Genomic DNA, 24,362 nt, shown 5'->3' with positions numbered 1-24,362 from the left:
TTCTCTCTTCCCATCTCCCCAGAAGACTTTGTGTGTCTGTGACTATGGCTCATCAAGTGTCCCATGGTGGGAGCCACCTGTCAGGACCCGGCTGTTATCAGAACCACCGAGCCATTAGGATGCCATGGCACCATTGCAATGGGGGCCACTTTCTTTTTTCCCAGCAAAGGAGGGCATCCTCCTATTGCTCCTCACCACTGTGGGAAGGCAGCCCCCATGCCCAATTATGGCCAAGTGCCAGGGGCTCACCAAGAACAGTCCTGGGTAGTTTCGATGGCAAGCTTTACTGGTAATTTTTTTCACCTCATTCATGAAAGGACCTCAACCCTAGTGACTGGTCGCTGTCTCCATCTGGAAATAGATCTCTTTTCTTTCATTGGGGTACTTGACACACAGCAGAGTCCTATTTGCAATGTTAGTGTTTGCCTCACTGCTTTCTGTCTCAGCTTCCCCATCCATCCACCCAGGAGAGCAGGTAGCAGGTCAGCATTTCATGGTCTCCAGGGAAGCTTGGGTTTTGGGAGGCCCAAGGAAAGTCCCATGCACCACTCCCATGATCCTGCCCGGAGCTTAGGAGAATTTGAGGCGAACTCTGAGAATCTTGGGGAAACACGAATGGGATTTCCTAAAGGGATGAGAACTGCAGTGTGGAAGGGAGTGACCAAGACTGAGATCTAGGCTGAGCTGGGGCTCCTGTTTGTCAGAATCTCTGCTAGAGATGCAGCAGGATGGGCAGCCCCTGTAGCCCAGTGGCTTAGCGCTGCCTTCAGCCCAGGGCGTGATCCTGGAGACCCGGGATCGAGTCCCGTGTCAGGCTCCCTGGAGCTTGCTTCTCCCTCTGCTTGTGTCTCTGCCTGCCTCTCTCTCTCTCTCTCTCTCTCTCTCTCTCGAATAAATAAATAAAATCTTAAAAAAAAAAAAAAAAGATGCAGCAGGAACCCAAAGGGAATCGGCTGCATGGCACATCTAGAAAGACGGGTCAAGACTCCCTGAAGATGACCCCCTCCCATTGTGGCAGGGCCAGGGGGACATCTCAGGAGCAATCGGTGTGGATGGTGGATGAGGACTGGTCCCTTCCCTCCACAAGTGCTTGAGTACTTGAGGTGCCATGAGCTGGGGGGAACCACAGGGAGGTGAGAGGACCCCAAAAAGAATGAGGTTGTGGCAGATAGGGTACCTTGGTGAATAATTAAGCTGGGTTACCGAGAGAATTGTTTGCTGATTGGTCACTGGCCTCTATGGACTGAGAGGCATGGCTCCCATGGCAAGGGGTGACCAAGTTCATTATCAGCAAACATAACTGTGAACTGCTTTAGCATAACATCAGATTACAGCCATTAAATGCAAGCCCATTCTTTTAAAAACTCATAATACTTATAGAGATGCAGAGATGAGTGGTCTTTCAAAATCTCTACTGTTGTCTTTGATCACAGAGTTGGGAGGGGACCTTGGATGCTTACCAGACCCTGGGCAGGTATAGGGTAACACACAAGAAAGAGAGTGAGCACAGCCTTGCTTGGGCTGGCTGATGGGATTAATTCTCTACAGATTTCATGAGAGGCTTTAATGATGTTCTAGACCTTTATATTGAATTCTGAATTTGTCTAGAATCCAGACCTGTTCCTATAGAGACAAGGTGATTGCAATAGCTCCAATCCAGGCTTTCCTGGCCAGGATTGCCAGGGCCACCACAGAAGTATCAGTTAGGACTGACACTGTGGGCTTTTGGGAAGATGACTGTGAGTCCCTTCCGCTGGCTTTGAGAGCTGTGTGTTAAGGCAGAACATGCTGGAACCTCTCCAGCTGGGCATGCGTCTCCACTTGGGACACAGAAAAGTTGTGCCTTGGAGAATAGCAGATTCCATCATCAGCTGGCGAACCTCTATCAAGCCTTGGTTTGAGACCATTTCTGAAGCAGCCACTGCCATTTTACACAAGCTCGAATGTTCATAATCTTGGTTTTTCTTTGAGGGAATATGACTGTTTCATGATAGATTCACCCAGTAAGAACACACCTCCCCCAAAATGCAGAAGCCAGCATGCATTGGAGTCTTGGGAGGGTGTGCATGTAGGTGAGGGGGTGCAAGTGTCATAGAAGATGAGGAATAAGAGAATGGTGTGTATCTGGTTTCACAAGACTGAGTGTTCACCCCCCCTGCAGGGTCCCAAGGATGGAGGGGGTTGTCCTGTCTTCTGAAATGGGGGCACAAGACACAAGCATGGAATGGGAACAGTGAGAAACTGCTTCTAGTGTGGGGAGGGTGTGGACACAGCTATCAGATACACACCTGTGTGGACCAGTGACCAGAGGGAGTTGCAGACAGCAGATGAGTTAGCAACTTCCTGCTTCCCTTGCAGGAACAGAGCAAGAGCTAGCAGCCCCCTGTGGCAGGAAGCTTCCAGCAGGTCAAACACCTCTGCACTTGCAACGAGGCCTCATTTCCCCTCAGTATCTCTGTTCTCTTTGAGGTGAAGAAACCATGGTCCGCTTGCCAGCAACATCCATGGGCAGGCCTAGATGTCAGGCTGGCTTGAGTTCTAGTTCTTCCCTCTCCAAACTGGGGTCTGAGTGTTCCGTTTTATTTTCACACTAAGGGGTCACAAGCAGTTCTCAGAGTTGAGAAAGACAGTTGAAGACTGTATCCCCATTTTTTTTTCTGTATCCCCATTTTAAAGATTCGTGATGCAAGCGTGTGTTTCTGATGTAAAGAAATGAGTTTAGCTTTAGTCAGCCTACTATTTCCAGGTGCACACAGAGACAGGACATGTTTTTTATCAGGGTATGTTATTGTATTATCTGGGCCAGTTTCTCCAGAAACTTTAGATTCGGTGAACCCCCACATCCTCAAACTAATTGAGCTGCCTCCATGATCAGGTCCACAAATCCACCTAATTTCTACCACTGTGTTTCCACACACATCTTCAGATGGGAAGAGAGGGTTGTCTCATTTTTCTGAAACTCTACCTGTCACATCTCTTGCCAACATATCAGGTGGGGGGACTATTCCCACATCTGTGCTTCATTCTGATTCTCCCAGGAACCTCTCCCCACTGTTGTTACTTAAATTTTAGTGTACAAATTAAGCACTTAACATCTGTGAACTCTTTCCTAATTTCTTCCATCATTTTGTTAATGATAAGGGCTAACACCTCATAAACATTTGCTATACACCATGAACTCTGACTAAAGCCCTTGTCATGCATTATTTCACTCAACTTTGAGCATCTTTTGAGGGCGGGCCTATAATTAGTTTTTCTGGACCTCAACTTTCCCATCTGCAAAATGAACCCAAAATCCTCACCTGAGACTACACAACTGGTATGTAGCAGGGATATGACTCAGACTCACTTCCATCTGACTTCAGAGCCTTCCTTCTTAACCAGTATGCCGTTCCTTGTCTCACAAAAAAATCCGTATCAAATCCCTGTAAAGGTTTGATCAAGCTAGTTTTGTTTCCTTGTTGTCTTTTGAAATTCACTGCTTTACACTAAATATCCTATTTTCAGTTAAGTTGCAAATTCCGAGCTTAAGTCAAGATGACAGATATCTTTCAGAAAATGTTTGTTCCCTTCCAGGTATCTGGGGAGAGTGGTAGCTGTCTAAATTCACATCTCACCACGATACGAAACAAGAACCCATAAAACTACACAAACCTAGGATGCTGGCATAATGAGAAAACAATGCATAAACTTCTAAGTTGCTTTAAAGTTTAAAAAGATAAATCTCATTAAACCATCTCAGATTTATTTATTTTTATTTATTTTTTGTAAAGCTTTGTTGGAGGCAAAGGCAGTCTGATTTAAAAACCAAGAATGCTGCACAGAAGAGAGAAGAGGGGAATGAGCAGCAGGTGTAAACTTATTCTCTAATCCCATTGTGAGGATAGAGTTCTCCTGCTTGTAAAAATACTGGAGAAATTGTGTTACTAGACTACAGTACTGATTATTGAAAGCAACTTAAAAATAAGTGATTGCAGGTGGGAGGCTTCAAAAAGCACTAACTTCTGGAGAGAAAAAGACAAAAGGGACAGGCACTTTTGGTAACTGGGTAGTTGAAAGAAAGAAAAAGGGAAAATTAAGGTCTTCAAAGACAAAAGTACTATAAAAATCAGATGGTGCACACCCACTCTGTATATCAAGATCTCACCCACCAAAGAAACTGGGCGATGTTATAGACAAAGAGGACACGATGCCCTATAGTGGAATCTTGTAAACCACCATGCATGTGCATACCAAACAGTGTGAAACTGAATATGTCTATAGGAAGTTACCAGAACAAGTGAAAAATGAGAATTGACACGTCAGGTGTTGAAACTACCCCCTAAAGATAATTATGAAGCAGAAGGAAACTGTAAGGTGTGGTCAAGTGAATTAAGTATATTCATAAACAGACATTTATAATATGAAGAACCATGTTGAATTATAAATCAAAATTAAAAACAAAAATAGGGCAGCCCTGGTGGCTCAGCGGTTTGGCACCTGTGTTTGGTCCAGGGCGTGATCCTGGAATCCCGGGATTGAGTCCCATGTTGGGCTCCCTGCATGGAGTCTGCTTCTCCCTCTGCCTGTGTCTCTGCCTCTCTCTCTGTGTCTCTCATGAATAAATAAATAAAAAAAAAAAAAAAAAAAGAAAAACAGAGAGTTGAACTTGGGAAAGAAATGAAGGGAAAAGACCATCTCAGAAGTGAGGCTGACTCCAATGAAATGCAGTAGGGGCATCTGAAGAAAGGCAGGAAGGCAACCAACACATGAAAATAAGTAAAAAGGATCAAAGAGAAAGAGGTTGAGTGGGAATATAGGCAAAGAAGAAATAATATACATAAAATTGAAGTCATAGTTGTAGAAAATCAAACAGTGGAATGGAACTCATGTAAATTGTACCCTAGGAAAACTTCATGGATATAAAAGACCTGAATTCATGTCCTCAAGGGGCCGCTGAGTAGCTGGGAAAGCAAGAAGGAATATAACTTCATGATGTATCCTAGTAACACTCTTAGGCTTGGAAGAGAAAGAAAAATAATCCAAGGTTTTCAGATTTAAGAAGATTAAATAATTTATAAAAGCCAAAGAATCTGTAATTAGAATTCTCAAAACACAACATGAAAAGCAAAGCAACAATGTGACAGAATTTCAGAAAACTCAGTGAAAGAAAGAATGAAAAGAACCTTTATTTTCAATCTAACTGTGAAGCATCAAGACTGTACCATCAACGACTTGGGGAGTTGTGTGCCCACGCACCCCTTCTTGAGGAATCAGAGTAGATGAGCTTCATCAAAACAAGAGATCACTAGAAAAACTGCCAGAAAAGGACAATAATGTACAGTGGCCTGAGTGTAGAGAAGGCTAACCCAAGGGTGGAGACAAGGCAAAGAGACCGGCATGCAATTGTCATACTTCATGAGGGACAGAAATGATGGGACTGAAATCCAAGAGGAAAGGGTAGAAGGAAAAAGGAAAGAAAGTGAATGAATGTATTGTCTGTTGGGAAATGGGAGGTGATGTATGCTATCTGTATTGCTATGTCAGATAGTAAGAAATTAAGTAAAGCAAACTAAGGGTAGCAACAAGGACACAGGTACAAAGGTCAGCACTACAACAAAAATATGAATATTCCTAAACACAAAAGAATAAAGATTTAAAAAAAATAGCAATGCATACATGTCAGGCTGAGAAATGAACATAGCAAAATAACATAAAACACGTAACTTATAAAACATTATGACCAAGTTAATATTGGACGTATCAGTCATATCAATAATTAGCAATGGAATTAATTATTAAAATAGGAAGGTTCCTAGATTGTTACATAATGGAGGACGGAACAATTACCTAACAAGAGACCACCTAAAACAGAGTGATTTCGAAGGATAAAAATAAAGAGATGGGTGGGGGAATACAAGGCCAGTAGGAACAGTAAGAGAGATGAGGTTGCAGTCCTGATATCAAAGTACTGATAATAATACTGGTCCTAAAGAATTGGTGCCAGAAGCATTAAATGTGACAGACAAGGTTATTTTTTAAGTGTGAAAGCACAGTATATGGTGGAGATGTAACAGGACCGACTATGTCTGCAGCAATGAACCCAACCAATGACTGGTAGTATGCAGCAGAATTGCAGGACATGCGAGGAGATCTAGACAGGAGCACCACAATGCATCCCTCCCAGTGCAGGACAGCTCACCCTGACAAAATCAGTAAGGTCACGGAGCACCTACATGACAGGACAAGGTCCTGTTGAATGAGATGTTCTGGTAATAGAGGATGCACTTTCTTCTCAAGGTGATGTGGCCCATCCACACACTTAACTGTATATTAGTAAATGTTAACACCCATGAGTCCCCAAAAATCTCTGTTTGAGATTCTCTTCTCCATCTTCCTCTGCCCCTCCTGTTCATGCATGTGTACACACTCTCTCCCAAATCTTTAAAAAAAATTACTCCAATCTTAGCAGCTTCAACTAAACCCTCTTTGACTATAATAAAGCTCGAGATTATTAATAAAATCCAAAAAGAAAATGGCCCTTTGTCCTGCAACTGTGTTATCAAACAACTCTTGGAATGAAGGGGAAATGCAGAATACTGTTGCAGACTTTGTAAATACTAGTGATGAAAACGACCTATCAGAATCTGAAGGATATATTTAAACAGCGATGAGAAGGAAATTCTTAGCACTAGACATCAATAAAAAACAGTGAAAGTAAATGAAGAATCAGTTCAAAACACCAGGGAAATAAGCAGCAAAGTCAACCAAAAATGAGCACATGGAGAGGAATGCTCATGTTAAAAGCAGAGATTTAATGTAGAGCACTCTCTACCAAGTTGAAACCCTCTTGCTTTGCAAAGTTAATAAATACAAAAAGCACTAGCTAACTTGGCTGGAAAAAAATAAAGCACAAGAATACAAAATAAGGGACAAGGGGCGCTGACGAAACACTGGGAGGGAGATGAGGCCCCGTGGGACTGGGCAGAGGGAAAGGTGGTTGCCCTGCAGTTGTGGCTGAGGCTTCACGCAGTTTCGTGTGGAGCTGGGCTACGTCTTCAGATCACCCACAGTTTGGGGCAAGGGGGCTCACCCTTTGGGTTCCTGCACTAACAAGTCAGTGAGAGGTCATGACTGAGGGCAAGGAGTTCCACGAGCCTGAGCACAATCCCAGCCCCTAGCAGCTGGGTCTGAATGCGGTGGTCCTGCAGAGGTGGGGCGGCATAGCTGGTGTGGTCATCTGTGTGTTAAATCTTCATGCCCCAGTGCTCAGGTACATTAATGTTTGACTCAGTGAACTGCTCTGTTCCTCATAAAAATGGCTTAATCCTGTGCTGCCTTCTAAATGAGCTTGTTGATGAGGAATATATATGAAAACGTTTCAGTCTGTGAAATCCTTATACCCATCTATATTAATTGCTGCTGCATAAGAAATTACTCCACTCTGGGGCTCCTGCGTGGCTCAGTTGGTTAAGTGTCCAACTCTTGGTTTCAGCTCAGGTTGTGATTTCAGAGTCGTGAGATCGAGCACTATGTTGGGCTCCATGCTCAGTATGGAATCTGCTTGAGATTCTCTCTCCCTCTTCCTCTGCCCCTCCTGTTCATGCATGTGCACACACATTCTCTCTGTCTCTGTCTCTCTCAAATCTTTAAAAAAAAATTACTTCAATCTGAGCAGCTTTAACCACAAACATGTGTGACCTGGTTGGGTGGTTCTCAGTCAGGCACTCACCAGGTTGCAGTGAGGCTGTTAGCCAGGGCTGTGGTCATGCCAACTGGAACTGAAGGGACAGCCCTGTGGCTGTCGGCAGGGGCGCTTGCTTCCTTGGCGAGTGGGCCTCTCCCACAGTGAGTTGATCCTAGGGGGTCAGAGAGAGACAGAGCCATTCCACTCGTCTTGGCCTGTGAACCACAGTAGGGAACGAGTGTATTAGTTGGCTAGGGCTGCCATAACAAAGTACCACAACCTAGGTGGCTAAACCAACAAAAATATATTCTCAAAGCTCTGGAGGCTAGAAGTCTGAGATCAAGGGGTCAGCACTGTTAGCTCCTTCTGAGAGCTGGGAGGGAGAATCTGATCCATGCACCTCCTGTGGAGGCCGAGAAAATTAAGGCCATTCCACTTTAAGTTCAGCATTAGCACAAGTACAGCCATCCCAGGCCCCTGTGAATAAGAGCTGAACTTTACATTACTTCAGTTAAAGGAAGAAAACAGTTTACAGCTTAGAAAAGCCCCATATTAGAACAGAGCCCAAGCCAAGAGCAGGAAGCCCCATATTAGAACAGAGCTCAATGCCCTTGAAAGGCCCAAATCAGAATGTAAACAGAACTTGAGAAATTCCTCCACCCCTTCTGGAGGTCCCCTAGACCAGTCCATAAAAACTCAACTGTAACCCACGTCGGGGTCCAAGTCCCTGCTCCGCTGTGTCCCTGCTCCGCTGTGTCGGGTATACTTGGACACAAGCTCGAGCTTGTAAATGTGTGTTTGCATCAGTGTCCGCTCCTTGGTGGTTTCTCGGATTCGCAATCTTGGGCACAACACCTCCAACAGCTTCTGAAGTTGCTGGCAGCCTATGCCATTCCTTGGCTTGTAGGTGTGTCACTCCCACATCTGCCTGCATCTTCATATGGCCTCCCTGCGTGCATGTCTGTTTCTGGGTCCACATGCCCCCCATTCTCACAGGCCCACCACAATGACTTCATTTTAACTCGATTACCTCTGTAAAGGCCCTGTTTCTGAATAAGGTCACATAAACAGGTACCGGGGGTTAGGACTCCCAGTGTCTTTTTTTGGAGGAATGCAATTCAACAGGATGGGTGTTGGCAGGGGAAAGGCATCTTTTCCTGAGGCCTGGGTAGGGGGAACAGCTGGGCGGTGGAGTTCTCAGGCATTCTCTTGCATTTTTTGACACTTCCAAGGTTTCTTGCCACCACAAGGATTAATAATAATGTCTTTTCTGGGAATAGTTTCCTGACCACACTGGGAGGTGTTATGTATTTCCGCTAGGCCCTGTGACTTTCGGCAGTGTTACCAAGATCAGCGGTAATTAGGAAGTCTACTGAGGTTGCTAAGCTATGGCTAAAGCTTCATTAAACGTGAGGAGTCAAAGCACCTGCTGCTGCCCTACAGGAGAGCTCATGGGAAACGGACTGAGCTTGACAAATTCATTTGGAGGCTTTATGAAGTTTTCTTCCACAGATAATGTGAAGCTGACCGATCACTTTCATGTGCAATCTTTATAAACTGTTGAAATTCTGCATTTAGGAAGCTATTAATATTTATCTGCTAAGTTTTCACCCAAGAATTCCAAGGAAAGCACCCATTTTGGTACTGCCATCACCGCCAGGTCTACACCCATTCTCACTCTTCATGGGTCAGTGTTTCCTGCATTACACTATTTGGATTTGCAGATGGTCTTCACAGGTGGCAAGAGTGAGCCAGCTGGACCTGAGGAAGGAACAGAGGAGCATCGGTTGGTTAGTGGAGAATTTGAAGTTCAGAGCTAAAGTCAGCCTGTAGAGACCTTGAGTCTCCTCTGAAACCTGCCCACCTTCCAACAGGGCAGGGAGCTACCACATGCTCTGGAGTTGGAGGAAGGAGGTTTGTGTGATCCATGTAAGACATAATTGTGGTTGACCTTCATACTAAGGAGAATAACTGGGAAGGGTCTGTTGTCCCATGCCTGCATCGGTCTGGGGGTTCATAGAGAAGTAATCCTGCAGGCTTAACATTTCCAATCTCTCTATGTTCTCTTCCATAAAAGGCTACTGTGATCTCAGAGACATCATTTATGACATGGTGTTTGTCTGCTGCTAGTTAGGCAAATGACAGCCCAAAGTGCCTGCTCACAGAAATTAATGCCCTCATTTGTCACCAGCCTACACAGCAAAAGCACTGGTGCCCTTTCTTGCTGATTGACTAATGGCTTTGAGGAAGGGAAGTGATAGGTAGAATGCTTCTCCTGGAAGGAAAAACTGGTAAAGGGATTGACTACCCAAATCTTTTCCATTTCAATGAGATGTCCTCTCTGCTCAAATTAAATGAGCTTGTCAAAATAAATAAGAAGGCACGGTCACTGTGCGTGGTAGAAGCCAGGTACTCAGTAGGAGAAATCAATCTAGGGATCGGGGTTTCTCTCTCTCTCTCTCTCTCTCTGCTCCAGGCTGACAAGTCTCTGGTCCCCATTCACTTCTTATCCTTCATGCATTCCATACAAATCCCACTTTTGAGGCCAACTGCAATCTCCTCTTGGGAGCCAGACCATCCTTTTCTGACTCTCTACCATTTGCAGCCTGTGCCATCCTATCTGGCACTTAGTTAACTTCTTAGCTCTTGTATAACGTTCACGCTGAACTTCTTGAGGCCATGGATCATGTCTTACATGACACGGTGCTCCGCACCCCCCCAAGAGTGCCACACTGAGGAAACAACACGGATTCCCATATAACAGCTGATTGGAGGGGCATTCATCTGCTTTTTGCTGCTCAGCATCTGTTCCCTTCCTTCCTGGGAATAATCATATGGGATAATACCCTAGATGGTTCGAGAAACCACTCTTTGCACCATCATCCACCCTGTGCTTGGTATGGGCTCAACTATTCTTCAATTAATCTTGTTCTGTTGGCCACAGGGATTGATTCAGGATGGGCAGATGACCTAAGGCAATGATCAGAGTAAGCCTCAAAGACTTTTCTGGGATATGAGTTAGAGTCACTTCTAGCTCCTACCCTTGGGAACTACTAAGAGTCATTTTGTGACCAGGAGGTAAGCCGGCATTACATGAGGGCAGAGTAGAGAGATGTTTGAGGCCACCGTTGAACCACTGGCTCAAGACATGCCTGTGCACTTTCCAACTGGAGTAACCAGTAAAATGCTCTTTATGCTTTAAGCCAGTTTGAACCACACTGTTGTTATGAGTCACCAAATTGTTACAGGAAATCCATACAACTCACAGCTGTGGCTCTCCACGTGGATACTGAATGTCTCCCTGGAGGTCACAGAGCTTCAAAAAGAATACTATTTGAACAGTTTCTTCTCATCCTAATACTAATATCTACATAATGTTTAGGAGACTATCCCAATATTCCTGTGACCTGTGGGGAAGGCCATGGATTCAGGAGAGGAAGTAGAAGCAAACTTTCCCACAGCTCTACTTCTCTCCTGGAGGATTTCATGGAACTTTTGATGAAAATGGAGAAAGAGAGCAGTTGGAGAAGGGATGAGTCCACTTTGGTTTCCACCTTTCCCAGCCTCTTCTGTTCACCACTCCACTGCCCCCATGGCTCGACTCTGGTGAGGGTGTTTATTCTACCTCTTCTGGCCAAGCTTTCTGGTATTTTTCTTCACATCCTTCTCACCATCTCTTGTCACATGGCTCACCTGAGAACTGTTGACATTGTTGGCTGGATAATTCTTTGTTATAGGGCTTTCCACACACTGCAGGATGCTGAGCAGTGTTCCTGGCCTCCACCCATTAGATGCCAGTAGCACCTTCTCTTCCCAGGGTGTGACAACCAGATGTGTTTGCAAGCATTGCTGCACGGCCCCCAAGGGTCATCACCACCCTCTCCCCCACCTCAGGCCCTGTTGAGAACTTCTGCTCCACAAGGAGTGGAGGGGGTATAATTTAGAAAAATAATTTCCTTCTGATATTTCCTCTTTGGAGACTCCGATTTATCCCTTTAGCAAGCTGAATCCACTCACTCAGGATCTCCATTCACAACAGAATTGGGAGTAGAACCCAGCTCCCCTAGTCTTTTGCAAATACTCTCAATCTTTGCTGGCAGACAGTGATTCCACAGACTATCGAAATTGTTTTACCACCGCAGATGTTTGTCACAAAGCAGGAAGAAGTAACCTGCAGCACTGTTTTGACTTTGTACTGTCTTAGGAAAAGAGCAGTAGAGTGGTCGCTGCTGTTTGTCGAGCATCTGCCACGTACCAGCACATCAAATGCTTTCTGTTCCTCCTATCTAATCATCGTGGAGGTTTTCCAAGGTCAGCATTACTACTCCACTGTATGGAGATAGCTAACCTTCCTGAGCCTGACACTACATCCTAGCGGGATTAAAACTTGGGTGTGTGTGCTTCTGAGCCCCAAGTTTTCCATCTGTTAGACTGACCCCATGGGGATGGATGTCTTCTCCATGCAGCAGAGTGCCTGAAGTCTAGGCCCGCCCTTTTGTTGGGTAACCTGGGAAACACTGTGCTGGGCATTCTCCTGGACTGCCCCTGCCCCCTCACTGCCTTGGGTCTGGGATGTTGACCTTTGTGGTTTGCAGGGAACAGGCTCCCTGGCTTTCTGGGTTCTGATTAGGTGTGGACAGACAGTGGGAGACACGGAAGCAAGAATGGGCTCTCCCCATCTATCTCTGTCACTGTCTCTCTCTGCCCGGAGTTGCTGATAAGCAGTGATTTTGTTCCCCTGCTGAAGACCACAGCTCTTCTTGGGGGTGGGAGGGTCCTCTCCTGCAGCTCCAGCTTCAGTCCTCTGGGTTCTGACAACAGCACCCTGTGCTCCAGACCTGCTGTGGGGTCTCCGAGGGCTTCACCACCTCCTACTGTTTCTTTTGACTCAAATATTAGACGACCCCTGCCTCACCAGATCACTTCACAATCCAGTCTAAAATTCATTCACTCTCAAACACAAACATAAAATAAATGAAAAAAATCAAGATAACTTGCATTATGATTCCTTGGTTAACCTGTCTTATCTCAGCATTTCCATGGTTTTTAGACTGTGTGATCCTTGCTCAGCATGTTTCCGTCGTGAGTGTGGTTGCATTTCTTCACGGTGGATGCTTTCATTTAACTCTCCTTAATTCGATTATCCTGTTGGAGTGGGGAGAGCATGCCCTGCAGGAACCAGATACCTCTAATTCACCTGGTCTCATGACAGATGCTCAGCAGTGAGCTGAGCTAGCTTCTGATACCTTCCCCAGGCCTTGCAGGCAGACATGTCACTGGGTCCCCAGAGGGTTGGGAGTGGACAGGATGGTAAAGCTTCCCCCAGATAATGAGAGGGAATAGACTTCTGGATGGGGCTTCCACTTGGTCTGGTGGCTCTGTTGCTTGGCCAGTAGCTTGTGTGAAGTGTGTTGCTCTGACACTGCAAGTTTCTAAGGAAGGAAGAAAGGATGCTGCCCATGTGCACAGAGGTAGGGCACGTGAGCATCTCCACGGCTCACCATTGCCCTCACGGCCTCCAACCTCGTGATCCATCTCTGTCTTCCCAGACTTGCAGGCAGCCAGTATGCATGTGTTGATTAACGTTTGTAAAAATAATTTGCATTTTATCTGTCCAGGTCCTTGGAGCCTAATGGGAAAATCCGTAATACCTACCTCAATGGCTGCCACATAAGATATGCTCATATGTGTTTCTTCATTTTTTGGAGAGAATATAGTCATTTTCATAGGTCAAAATCACGCAGTATAAAAACCACCACAGGGCTGAGATAACAACAAATTAACCAAGGAACCAGAGAGCAAGATAACTATAAAAAATGTATTTCTGTTTATTTACTTATCATGGTTTCATATTTGGAAGAAAGTAAATTTTAATTTGGGGAATGGGGCCTCATCTGCTAGGATAGGGAATTGTGTAGGAATTTTTCCTAATGGAAATAATTTTAGTATCCTGATGGACTTAAATCATCCAAAATATAGCATGTACGAAAATGGAATAAAGTTCTAAGGAAGGCCTGCTCTGAGGTGGGTATCGGGAGATCTGGGTTCCTAACTGCATCTTTCTTTCTTTTTTTTTTTTTTTTAAGATTATTTATTTATTTATTCATGATAGACACACAGAAAAGAGAGGCAGAGACACAGGCAGAGGGAAAAGCAGGCTCCATGCCAGGAGCCCGACGTGGGACTCAATCCCGGGACTCCAGGATCGCCCCCTGGGCCAAAGGCAGGCGCTAAATCGCTGAGCCATCCAGGGATCCTCCTAACTGCATGTTTCTAATGGATGACTTTGGATGGCTTTGACCTTCCTACGTATCATTCTTTATGCTTTTTATTTATTTATTTAAGAGAGAGGTGGGGAGGGGCAGAGGGAGAGACTCTCAAGCAAACTTCCCTGCTGAGTGTGGAGCCCAATGAGGGGCTCTATCTCACAACCCTAAGATCACAACCTGAGCTGAAATCAAGAGTCAGACACTTAATGGACTGAGCCACTCAGGTGCCCATCTTTATGTTTTTATTTATCATGTAAAAGGTTTGGACTAGATGGTTCCTGACATTCTCTTTGTGCTAATGGGACTTCTGATGGTCTGAGTAATGTGTGTAAACCTCACTGTGTTTCTCCTCTTCCCGTATCCCAAACTACACATGGAAGGGACCACGGGAGGTGTGTTGCACCTGTACCAGCCTCCGAGTCCTTCTGGAGCCCTGTGCACTTGGTGCCTGTCTTGCATGGACGGCATGTGCCACCCCCACCCCCTCAGTCACAGGGAGTCAGAGGCCTTGCTGGCATCTGCCTTCCTAATCGCTCGCCTCTCCTGGGGTGGGTATGAGAGGGGCTCCAGGGACCCCCTGGGACGGTCCTGAGGAGGTCAGTGGCAGGCCTCAAGGCGCCCTCTCTCCTTCATCTGCTCTCCTGCCTTCCCCATCCTTTTCCTTTCCTACCTCCATTTCTCTTTCCTGTCCTGTCCTCATTGAAAGTTCTTCCTTCTTGAGGCTGTGCCTGTGATCACCTCCATGTCCTCTGCTCCAAGTCGGGGACAGTGCCTGGGGCCTTGCTTCTGGTGGGGGGGAGCCAGAGACAAGAAGAATGGATCCAGGTCCTCAAGGTCAGTTGTCTGGGAGGAGGGAGACCCCTCCTGGTGGGAGTGCAGGGCGGTGGGGAGGGGAGACCGTGGGCATGGCACCAGATGAGCAAGGGTCCCCAGAGGGCTGTGGAGACCGAGGTGGGCTGGAGGGCCAGGGGGAGGGGAGAGCCCTAGAGGCCAGGGAGACAGCCACCTTCCCCACCTGAAGCACAGCGACAGAAACCCTACCAGGACCATGGTTGCTTTACCTCCTCCCAGTCCCTTGCAGGAGATGGTCATCCCTAATTAGGCAGAGGTCCTCAGTTGGGTCCCAGCCATCATTAAACATGCACAGAGATGAGCAACTTCAATGCCTGGGGCTAAAAAAAAGAAAAAAAACCCAGATTATTTAGTTACATTGACCACCTGGTATAGATCAAAATAATTTGGAAAACAAAAATACAAACCTTCAGTTTTCTAGCTTTACAGTGAGTCACAAATGATCCCCAGCAGACAACGGAGCTACTCTCTCAATGAAGCTTAATTATGTTAAGTATTTTGGAAAATGTAATGATTCGGCTGCAGGGACTCTACACCCCCCAGAAACGATCAGCGTCTTGCTGGTCTTAGAGATCTAATGGCCGCAACGCCATTGTGAGTGAAGAGTATTATTTAACACTTATCATCACAAACCAAGTTTGCTTGATGCTGCACATGGGTGGAATCGGCCGAGCACCTCTGGGTGTTTTGTGGGATCTGACCATCTGCTGGAGGTCTTCCCTTCCAGAGCTGCAGTGGGTACAGGGATGTGAGTGAGGCTCAGGTGTGCCTGTCTGGGGAATGAGGGTCTAGACCGGAAGGAAACCTGTAGGCCGATGGCCACGTACTTGAGCAGGCCTGATTTTGGAGTTCTTGGGACCAGCCTTGGCTGTTTCTGAGGCCAGGGGTCTGTCGAAGCTGAAAAGCCCACCTGGGTTCTCTGCTGCCAGGTTGGAGTGGGCTGCCCATGCCCTGCAGCCTGAGCCAGGAAGCTAGGTCCAGCTCACAGTGATGTCATTTCTGGAGTAGTGTGTTTGGTGGGGTCCGGAGCCCATGGCCAGGAAAGAATTCTTGGGACATCTTTGGTATAAAAAGGTGGTTTTATTAAAGCCGGGGGACAGGACCAGTGGGCAGAGAGAGCTGCGCCGGGGTCTCAAAGAGTGGCTGATTATATACCTGGTGTTTGGGGGAGAAACGATGCAGGGAGCTTCCAAAAGGACTTTCATCTGTTACAGAAGACTCTCAGGATGGTGGAGGCCTGGCTGTTGTCAGGCTAAGGTGGTTTACCCCTCTAGCAGAGGATTAACATTAATTAGGACGGTCGGAAGTTTCCTGAATGTCCCACTTATCCCACCCCCAACCCCTCCAGGGGTGAGGAGGGAGGTTGCGGGGCCTCAGCTGGTGCTTGGTCCTTGGCTTTGCCTTCTGCTCCCTCATCAGATGGAACCAGTTTGAGAACGCAGCTTGGCTGCAGAACCAGGGACTTCTCTAAGGTGGTGTTGGGAGGGGCTTCTGGGGTGTGGGCCTGTGAGGGTGATGCCGGGGATGGGTTCTGGAGGTGAGGCTTCGCAGTGGATGTTATGGGAGCAAGTGGGCGTGGTGGTCTGGGTGGGAAGCCTGATGCATCCTATCTGGAGAGAGACCGGCCCCAGGTGGACAGTCTTCACTTGTTGGGAAACTCAGCAAGTCTGACCTCATAGCCAGGCTGGAGGGGCGCTTGGTCCACGTTGCGTGTGTGTTCGACAGACTAACGGGCGCTCCTGTTCTCTCTCCATGCCTCAGGCTGCTCGCACGGGGTGTCGTTTTCCTGCCACGTTCTTGGGCCACTGGGCCGGCTCCTGGCAGGGCTGCTTCTCTCTTCTCCCCGTTGAACTTTCCTGTCCAAACCAGGACACCTCTGAGAGGGCTAGCGGCTGCTCTTGATTGCTGATCATGCTGGATTATCGAGGGTTAAGCTGTCAGTGGGACTGTCCTTGGGAAACCAGGAGGAGCCACAGTCGCCCCACATCCTGCCCCGTTCATTTCTGCTTCCACTTCCTTCCAGAGGGCCCTGATTTAGGCTGTATTCATCATGAGGATCACCATCTGTTGAGCCAGCACACATTTTGTGCCGTCCTAGGTCAGCGGCTCCTGGTGGGGAAGAGGCCTTCAGGGAGGGTTCAGCTGTGCAGACGCACAAAGGCACTGCTCACAGAGGAGGGGCTGGATGGGTCTCGGTGGCAGAACTGGGCTTGTCACCTTACCACTGGCAGGCAGGGGGGTGGGGGTGGGGCAGCCAGCCACCTGAGCTGGAAGTGGGGGGCTGCTGTGGTGGAGGGCATCTGGCGGAGGCTGGGGTCAGTGGGCAGTCAGGCCCTCAGTCCAGAAGCTTCTGCAGTGCAGCTGAGCTGTCTGTGCATGGCCTGTATCCTTGCTTTGTTCCCTTAACCACCTCTGGATGCAGGTCTGCCAGACGCGGGTCCAGGTCAGGGCTGGGGACAGGTCTCCTGCTTCCAACTCAGCCGATTATAGAACAAGAGCCAGCTCTTTGCCAGGCAGTGTGTGGGGGGCCAGGGGCCTGCCAGCTGTGGAGAGCCAAATGCAGCTGCAGGGAAAGGGTGTTTTCTGAGGGCTGCAGTGGCATTCAGCAAATGCAAATGAGTTTGACATCCTGTGGGAGAGGAGGTGATCTGTTGCCCCCCTCCCCCCCCCATGCTACTCATTCACCCTTGCTGGCTGGCCTCCTTCCTCCCTCCCTGTTTGGAAGCTGGGCCCCCCAGGGACCTGCAGTCCTGCAGGTTTGTGAGCACTTCTCAGGGTCCTCCTGGAGAGCAGAGAGAAAGGGTGCGGGGGTGGGATGGACTTGGTCTATTGCCAGGAATGCACTGGCTCAGATGGGGAACGCAGGACTTCAGGAGTCAGAGAGCGTTAGGGGCAGAAGGATGTGCCTGGCACACACCCGAGTGTGGGTGTGTGCATGTGTATGTGCAGACACACCCATGTGTACTGTTGGTGGGATGGGGAAGCAGGCTCTGAATAGCTGTCGGGACTAGTAGGTGACCAGCCTGAGGACAGGGAGTGTGCAGAAGGTTGTGGGTGGGGGGTGCAGGGATGCTCTGCTCACTGGGAAGAGGACATCAGACAGGATCGAATAGTAGGGTGACTTGTGTCCAGATTTGGCCTGAACAGATTTGTTCTGGGTAATGATTTAGAGCATCTTCTTTTGCTCTCAGAAGTGTACCCAATAAATGATCTGGTCACCCTGTGTCATAGGGGGTGGAAACCACTGTAGGCTTGGATGCCCCAGGCTGCATGCTGAGTCCAGCAAACTGCTCCTGTCCTCTGTTCCTAGTCCGACGCATGAGCCCAGGACCAACAGGGACCTTTCTCCCTGCTCCTGCCTCTGAGCCCCGTTCCTGATCTTTGGCCTCTTGTGTCTCTTTCCCAGACCATTTGTGGAGGATACATAGCCCTGAGTTTGCAGAAGGTCAAAACTTGGCACTGTCCCAGGGGCCCGGGGCATGGGCACTTCTTGTGACTTCATTGTTGATGACCCTTCCTTGTGGTTCTAAACCCTCCTCCTCTGCCCCATGTGCCTCCTCCCTCAGACCATGTACCTGCCAGTGACCTTCCCAGGAGGAGAGAACATAGGCACACAGCGGAATAAGCACCGAGGGAGTGGAGGTAGCTCTGCAGTAATTGTATGTTCATGGAGTGTGAGAATGCACCATTGTTTTACATTCCGTATGCAAACAGCTCTACATCTTGACCAGCTTCAAGGGAGACTTTGAAAACATCAAAATAGAACTCTGTTTGAATATGTCTTTACAGCACTGTCTCCAAAACATCCTTAAGTCCTGAAGATCTAAGCATCTCTGCAGCAGAGCCTCGGTCCTCCTCTTTCCCCCTGCTCTTCATGACAATGACCAAGTGAGGGCTCCTGAATCTGCTCACACAGTGGTGGGCATGCCCTGACCCCTCCTCCCCAGGACAGCTTTGTGGCAGGTACTTTGGCGGCTGCCTTAGAGTGCCGTACTTTCGTACTTTGCAATTGGGGGCATTTAATTAAGCCTCTGTGATCATGAGGATAATCCAACACAGCCGTCTGGGATCCTGGAGCCTTGAGAGGGAATCAGAGGGAAGCTAAAGGCAATTCAAGTTATAGAACCTGAGCAGCATACTAACAACACAGCCACACTCTCCAGGTTTTTCCACAGAAAAAAAGCAAATGGGACTAATGTACATTTGAAACCTTTCCAGAATCTAAAACTCGAGCTGGTATCCCACACCTGTGAAATTCCGGGCCACGTGTCTTCTCATCTTCCCTCCTGCGAAGATGATGCGTCTGCGTTGCTGGCAGCCTCAGCATGTGTGCTGGTTCTCCTGCTGGCCCTGGGCTGCCCCACTGTCCTCTCAGCTCCCTGTCACCTGCTCTCCTGCCTGAATCACGCCTGCTTTTCCCCATGCTCACCTTGCCTGCTCCGGCTCTGACCACCCACCCCACTTGCGCCCCTTGGGACATTCAGTGCCAGTCATTAGCGGCACAGCTGCAGTTAGCACAGGGTCTTAATCCCTGTCTTCCACTTAGTGGTTGGGTGACCTCAGGTGAGAAATATCACCTTTTTGAAACTTGGTTTCTTTGCGTGTAAACTTGGGATGGGGCACCCAGTGCCCTGATTTACTACCAGTACCCACTGACCCAGGCTACAGGGCTGTGGGGCGGGCGGGCAGCAGGTGCTGGTCCCTGAGACATGGGTGGGAGGAAGCGCTGGGTATCCTAGTCTAAGTAAAGTGTTTGCTTCGACACGGTACATCCCCCTTGTCCCAGCCTCACCCCCATAGCCTCTGTGTGTCGTCAGCCAGAGTTCATGGCTAGAATCCATTGTCAGAGGGTCTGGATTCCTGAGGTCTTCTCTGGACCCAGGTGCCAAGGGCATGCCCCTGTGTGAGCCCAGATCCTGCCTTCACTTCTCTGCCTCCAGGACTCTTTCCTCCTGAGATCACTTCATGACTGAGGCAGTGTTCTCCAAATGTATTCCTGTACTTGGTCCTTTTGACTTTCTGGAAACTTACTACTAGCTGCTACTTGATGAGTTGTATATGCTCTGTGTTGGAGATTTTTCTGCCCAACATGCAGGCCTGGGCAAGTGAGTGTCACATGGCTAAGGATTCCTTGCAGGGCTACTGACTTCCAGGAGGAGGTCTGTTTGTGACCTCAGGTAGTGAGTGCTGCCCAACAAGGGCTCTAGGAAGTGATGGGCATCATCTTCTTTTGATTTCTCGTTGCAGAGTTGACCATTCTGGGAGGTCAAAGGTAGGGGTCCTCTAGATGTTTCCCTTGAACAAGTCAAGGCATGCCCTCTCTTTGATAGAACTCAATATCCAGTACCTAAAAACTAGATTGCAGTCTTTATACACATCCAGTTTATATAATTGGATCAAGAATTGGATAAAGACACATCACTTTTTATTTTTATTTTTTTTAAAGATTTTATTTATGCATCGATGAGAGACAGAGAGAGAGAGAGAGGCAGAGACACAGGCAGAGGGAGAAGCAGGCTCCATGCAGGGAGCCCGACGTGGGACTCGATCCCAGGTCTCCAGGATCAGGCCCTGGGCTGCAGGCGGCGCCAAACCACTGTGCCACCAGGGCTGCCCCACATCACTTTTTAAATTGAAAAGCATGATCATGTAAAACCCCCCATTTTCAGGCTAATTGCTATAAACAGGTTTCATGTACTTAGGAAAAGCATGGAAAGAAGGACACGTACCAATATTGAAATTAGCATTTTATAGGGTTTTTTTTTTTTTTTTGCAATTTGTTTCTTGTTTCCCTCTCAACGCTATGTCCTAAATAAATGCCTCTGATATATTTAATTTCTTCCTAGATTCTGTTGTCTGCTTCCTTGATCCACAGTTGCTTACCGCACTTTGGTGGCCAGCAGATTCTGTTTGGACTCACACAGTTCTGCTGCTTGGGAAGCCCCAAAAGCTTCCCTTTGCTGCCACCAGCTAGCTGTATATCCAGAATATCTGGCTCCTCTTGTCACTTCTGGTATCCTGAGTGGCTACAGTGGCGGCTGGATAGTGCAACGAGTATATACAGATGTGTTAACTTGTTGCCAGATGGGTTTTGACCAATTGGAAACAGCAGGTGGGAAGATAGGATAGATTTGTCCTCCTTCCTGTTCTGCTCTGAGGAGCAGTGTCTCTATCCTAGAAGCATGGCATCTCATGTCACATCACCTGCTGTGTCCCCTCAGGACTCAGGAGACAATGTCCAGAGAAGTAATGTCTCACCCTGCACCCTTCCCATTCTTTGCTATCTCTGATCCTGGAGCAAGATGTGACCACAAGGTGGCAGGGTCACACACAGCTTTATCTGGGCAATACTTTGATAGGTTTGCATGTGGTCGAAGTCCCTCTGGGAGTGAGTGAGACCTCCCAGAGGCTACATCGTGGGGCCACCGCCCTGAAGCTGGGGAGGGGGATCCCATGTCTAGGTGATGTGGCCCAGCAGCTTGCTAGGGAGTCTCTGGGTCTCTGGTTTCCAAGAGGTGGCAGCATCATGGGGTCTTTATATACTTGGGGTTTATCTCATCTGTGGCTAGCAGACATTGGGCACAGACCTGTGGGGTGTACAAAGCAGACAGACTCTACATGGCTGAAAATGTGTTTATTTGGTTTATGTTTAAAATAACTGGATTTGTAAAGTTCTGAGTGTAGTTGCTGGCAGACTTCTCAGCAAGTGGTTTTCAGACTGGAGTAAACAACGTTGGGGCCTATGTACAGAGGTAGTCTTTGGCAAGTAGCATCTCCCCTCAAGTTGCTTCCCATCCCTTACCATCTGTGGGAGGTTTGAGGGACTTTGGGGCCGATCCTGGGTCAAGATACAGCCACCAGGTGCCAGTATCACACACAGCTTTATTCCTCCATGCTTTGCTAGGTTCACTCATTATATAGGAGTTTTAAATTCCAAAGAGGGGAGATTTGGGGTGATGAAATTCCTTCAGTCATGCCATATTTGATGAAAGCAGAGCTTCTCTCACTTGGGGTCAGGCAGAGACATCAGTTCTTGTCAGGGATCCCCACTTAAGTTTGTGGCTTGAGACAAGTCCTATTCACGCTTCACCTCTGCAGGAGGCAATATTGAGGCTCTCCTAGGGAGTCCAAATGGGCAGTGGAGTTCATGATTTCTTTTTTAAATTTTATTTATTCACGAGGCGCACACACACATACACACACACACACACACACACACACAGAAGGGGGGGGGCAGAGACACAGAGGGAGAAGCAGGCTCTATGCAGGGAGCTTGATGTGGGATTCGATCCCTGGACTCTAGGATCATGCCCGGAGCTGAAGGCAGACACTTAACCGCTAAGCCACCCAGGCATCCCAGAGTTCATGATTTCTTTCTGGTCTGTTGTCACCCGCATAAGATAAAACTATGGCACCACTTAACATTTCTGAAATGAAAATGTATAGTATCTTTTTGGTTTTGATTAGGGAAAAGGCTTATTAAACAAAACCCAGAAATGATCAGCATAAAAGAATGACACATCTAATGTCAGGAATTTTTTAAAAGATATATTTACTTATTAGAGTGTGCATGCATGAGTGTTCATGTGCATGCATGCAGAGTGGGGGAGAGGCAGAGGCAGTGGAGAGAGAGACTCAAGCAGACTCACCTCTGAGGGCTGAGCCTAACATGGGGCTGGATCCCATGACCTAAGCCAAAACCAAGAATCAGACACCTAACGGACTGAGCCACTGAGCTGCCTCTTATGTTAAGAATTTCTACTCATGAAAAGCCAGTATAAACATTTTTAAAAATCACAAACTGAGAGAAGATATCTGGAACACACATCATGAATAAAATATTAATATCAAAATACGTTTAAAATTTCTGCAGAATAAAAAGATAAAACAGAAAAATGGGCAAAAGATATGGCTATTTTACCTAAAAGGGAAAAGATGGCCAATAACTATATGAAGACATTCCATTTCATTATTGATCAGATAGGCAAAATTAAGGAACTTTGATAATATTAAATGGTAGAAAAGATATGAGCCAAGAACTTGTCTTACTCATTGCTGGTAGAACATTATCTGCCACAATTACTTTAGAAAAACAACATGCATGTTTTCTTGTAATTTGAACATTTACAGTCCCTGTGATTGATCAGAAGGCATTCTCTTCCTAGATAATATACTCAAGAAAAATTCTTTGACCATGTACAACAGGAGAAATGTTTACAGCAGCACTATTCCTAATATGAAAAAAACTGGAAGCAATCTGAATTCCCATTGACGAAAGAATAGATTGTAAGTTGACCTTAAGAGAAAATTCATGCTGCAAGGGATGGCTTTAGAATGAGGATCTATGCTGGGTATGGGGGCAGATTACCATGTGTTGGAGGGATGCATGAGTTGTCAGCTGTTAACACCTCAAAACACCATCAATAAAATGTGTTGAGCCAGAAGAGTGAAGTTTATTAAGTTTGTGGCAGTCAGAGAAAGCACCACCTTGACAGTCTTAGTATGGTCTCAGAAGGAGAAAGTCAAGGGAGGATATTCATAGGATGTTAGCACCCAGGCTGGCAGACTTTAAGGTGGTTCTATATGATTCATTTTATGTGTGAACTTGACTGTCCAGAGAGGGTATCCAGATTAAACATTATTTCTATATGTCTGTAAGGGTGTTTCCAGGTGAGAATAGCATTTTGGGGGGCGAAGGAGGCAGAAGGAGAGGGAGAATCTCAAGCAGACTCCTCCCTGAGCATGGAGCCCAATGCAGGGCTCAATGTAAGGCTCAATCTCATGACCCTGAGATCATGACCTGAGTGGAAATCAAGAGTTGCACGTTTAGCAAGCCACCAGACACCCTGAGATTAGCATTTGAAATAATGAACCTGTAAAGTAGGTTGCCCTCTCTTCAATCTATTCCACTGAGGGCCTGAATATAAAAAAAGGTAGAGGAAGGAGGAATTTGTCCCTTTTTAAATCTGCCTCACTGATTGATCTGGGACATCTTATCTCAGCTTTTCTAGCCCTTGGACTGGGGTTGATACCATGAGCTCTTCTGGTTCTTTAGTCTTTGTTTTGTTTTGTCTTTTTGGTTCTTTGAATTGGAACTGAACTATACCATTGGCTTTCCTGGGTCTCCAGTTTATAGAGAGCAGATTATGGGACTTCTCAGCCTCCATAATCATGTGAGCCAATTTCTCCTAATAAATTTTATATCTCTCTATCCATTTATCTGTTTATCATTATCATTTCTCTGTCATCTCCTACTTGGTCTGTTTCTCTGGATAACCCTGACTAATACAGCCCATTATACAGAATACTGATTGAGACAAGTTTATATCATAATAGCTTTAGATTGGTGGGCACAGAGAGGTGAAAGTCTTGAAGATAGTATTGATGGATAACCCGTAAGTCTTGAGAACTATGTTTTTGTAGTTGGTTTACAGAGCTATCTTTCTGGGCCGTGATTCTTTGGAGCAAGCATCCGAGATATTTTTGCATGAAGCTAATAGCATATTGTTTAGCAAAGGAATGAGAAAGTATGTTTGTTCTAAAATGTTTACCCCAGAAAGAATAAAACATGCTTA

At 46.9% G+C, this 24,362-nt stretch overlaps 2 long non-coding RNA genes across 2 annotated transcripts in view; one reads left to right on the top strand and one right to left on the bottom strand.

The window, feature by feature from the left end:
* The window catches only part of LOC144284699 (uncharacterized), a 155,479-nt gene that overhangs the window by 19,538 nt on the left and 111,579 nt on the right, over positions 1-24,362 (top strand). The window lies entirely within an intron of this gene.
* Positions 6,826-9,706, bottom strand: LOC144284037 (uncharacterized). Its single transcript, XR_013352512.1, has 3 exons — positions 9,531-9,706; positions 8,368-9,427; positions 6,826-7,881 (listed from the first exon to the last, which is right to left on the bottom strand). It is a non-coding gene; the product is annotated as an uncharacterized LOC144284037 (long non-coding RNA).

Source organism: Canis aureus, chromosome 15, assembly GCF_053574225.1.
Source record: "Canis aureus isolate CA01 chromosome 15, VMU_Caureus_v.1.0, whole genome shotgun sequence".
Lineage (NCBI taxonomy): Eukaryota > Metazoa > Chordata > Mammalia > Carnivora > Canidae > Canis > Canis aureus.
This window is presented reverse-complemented; position numbering and strand designations above follow the sequence as displayed.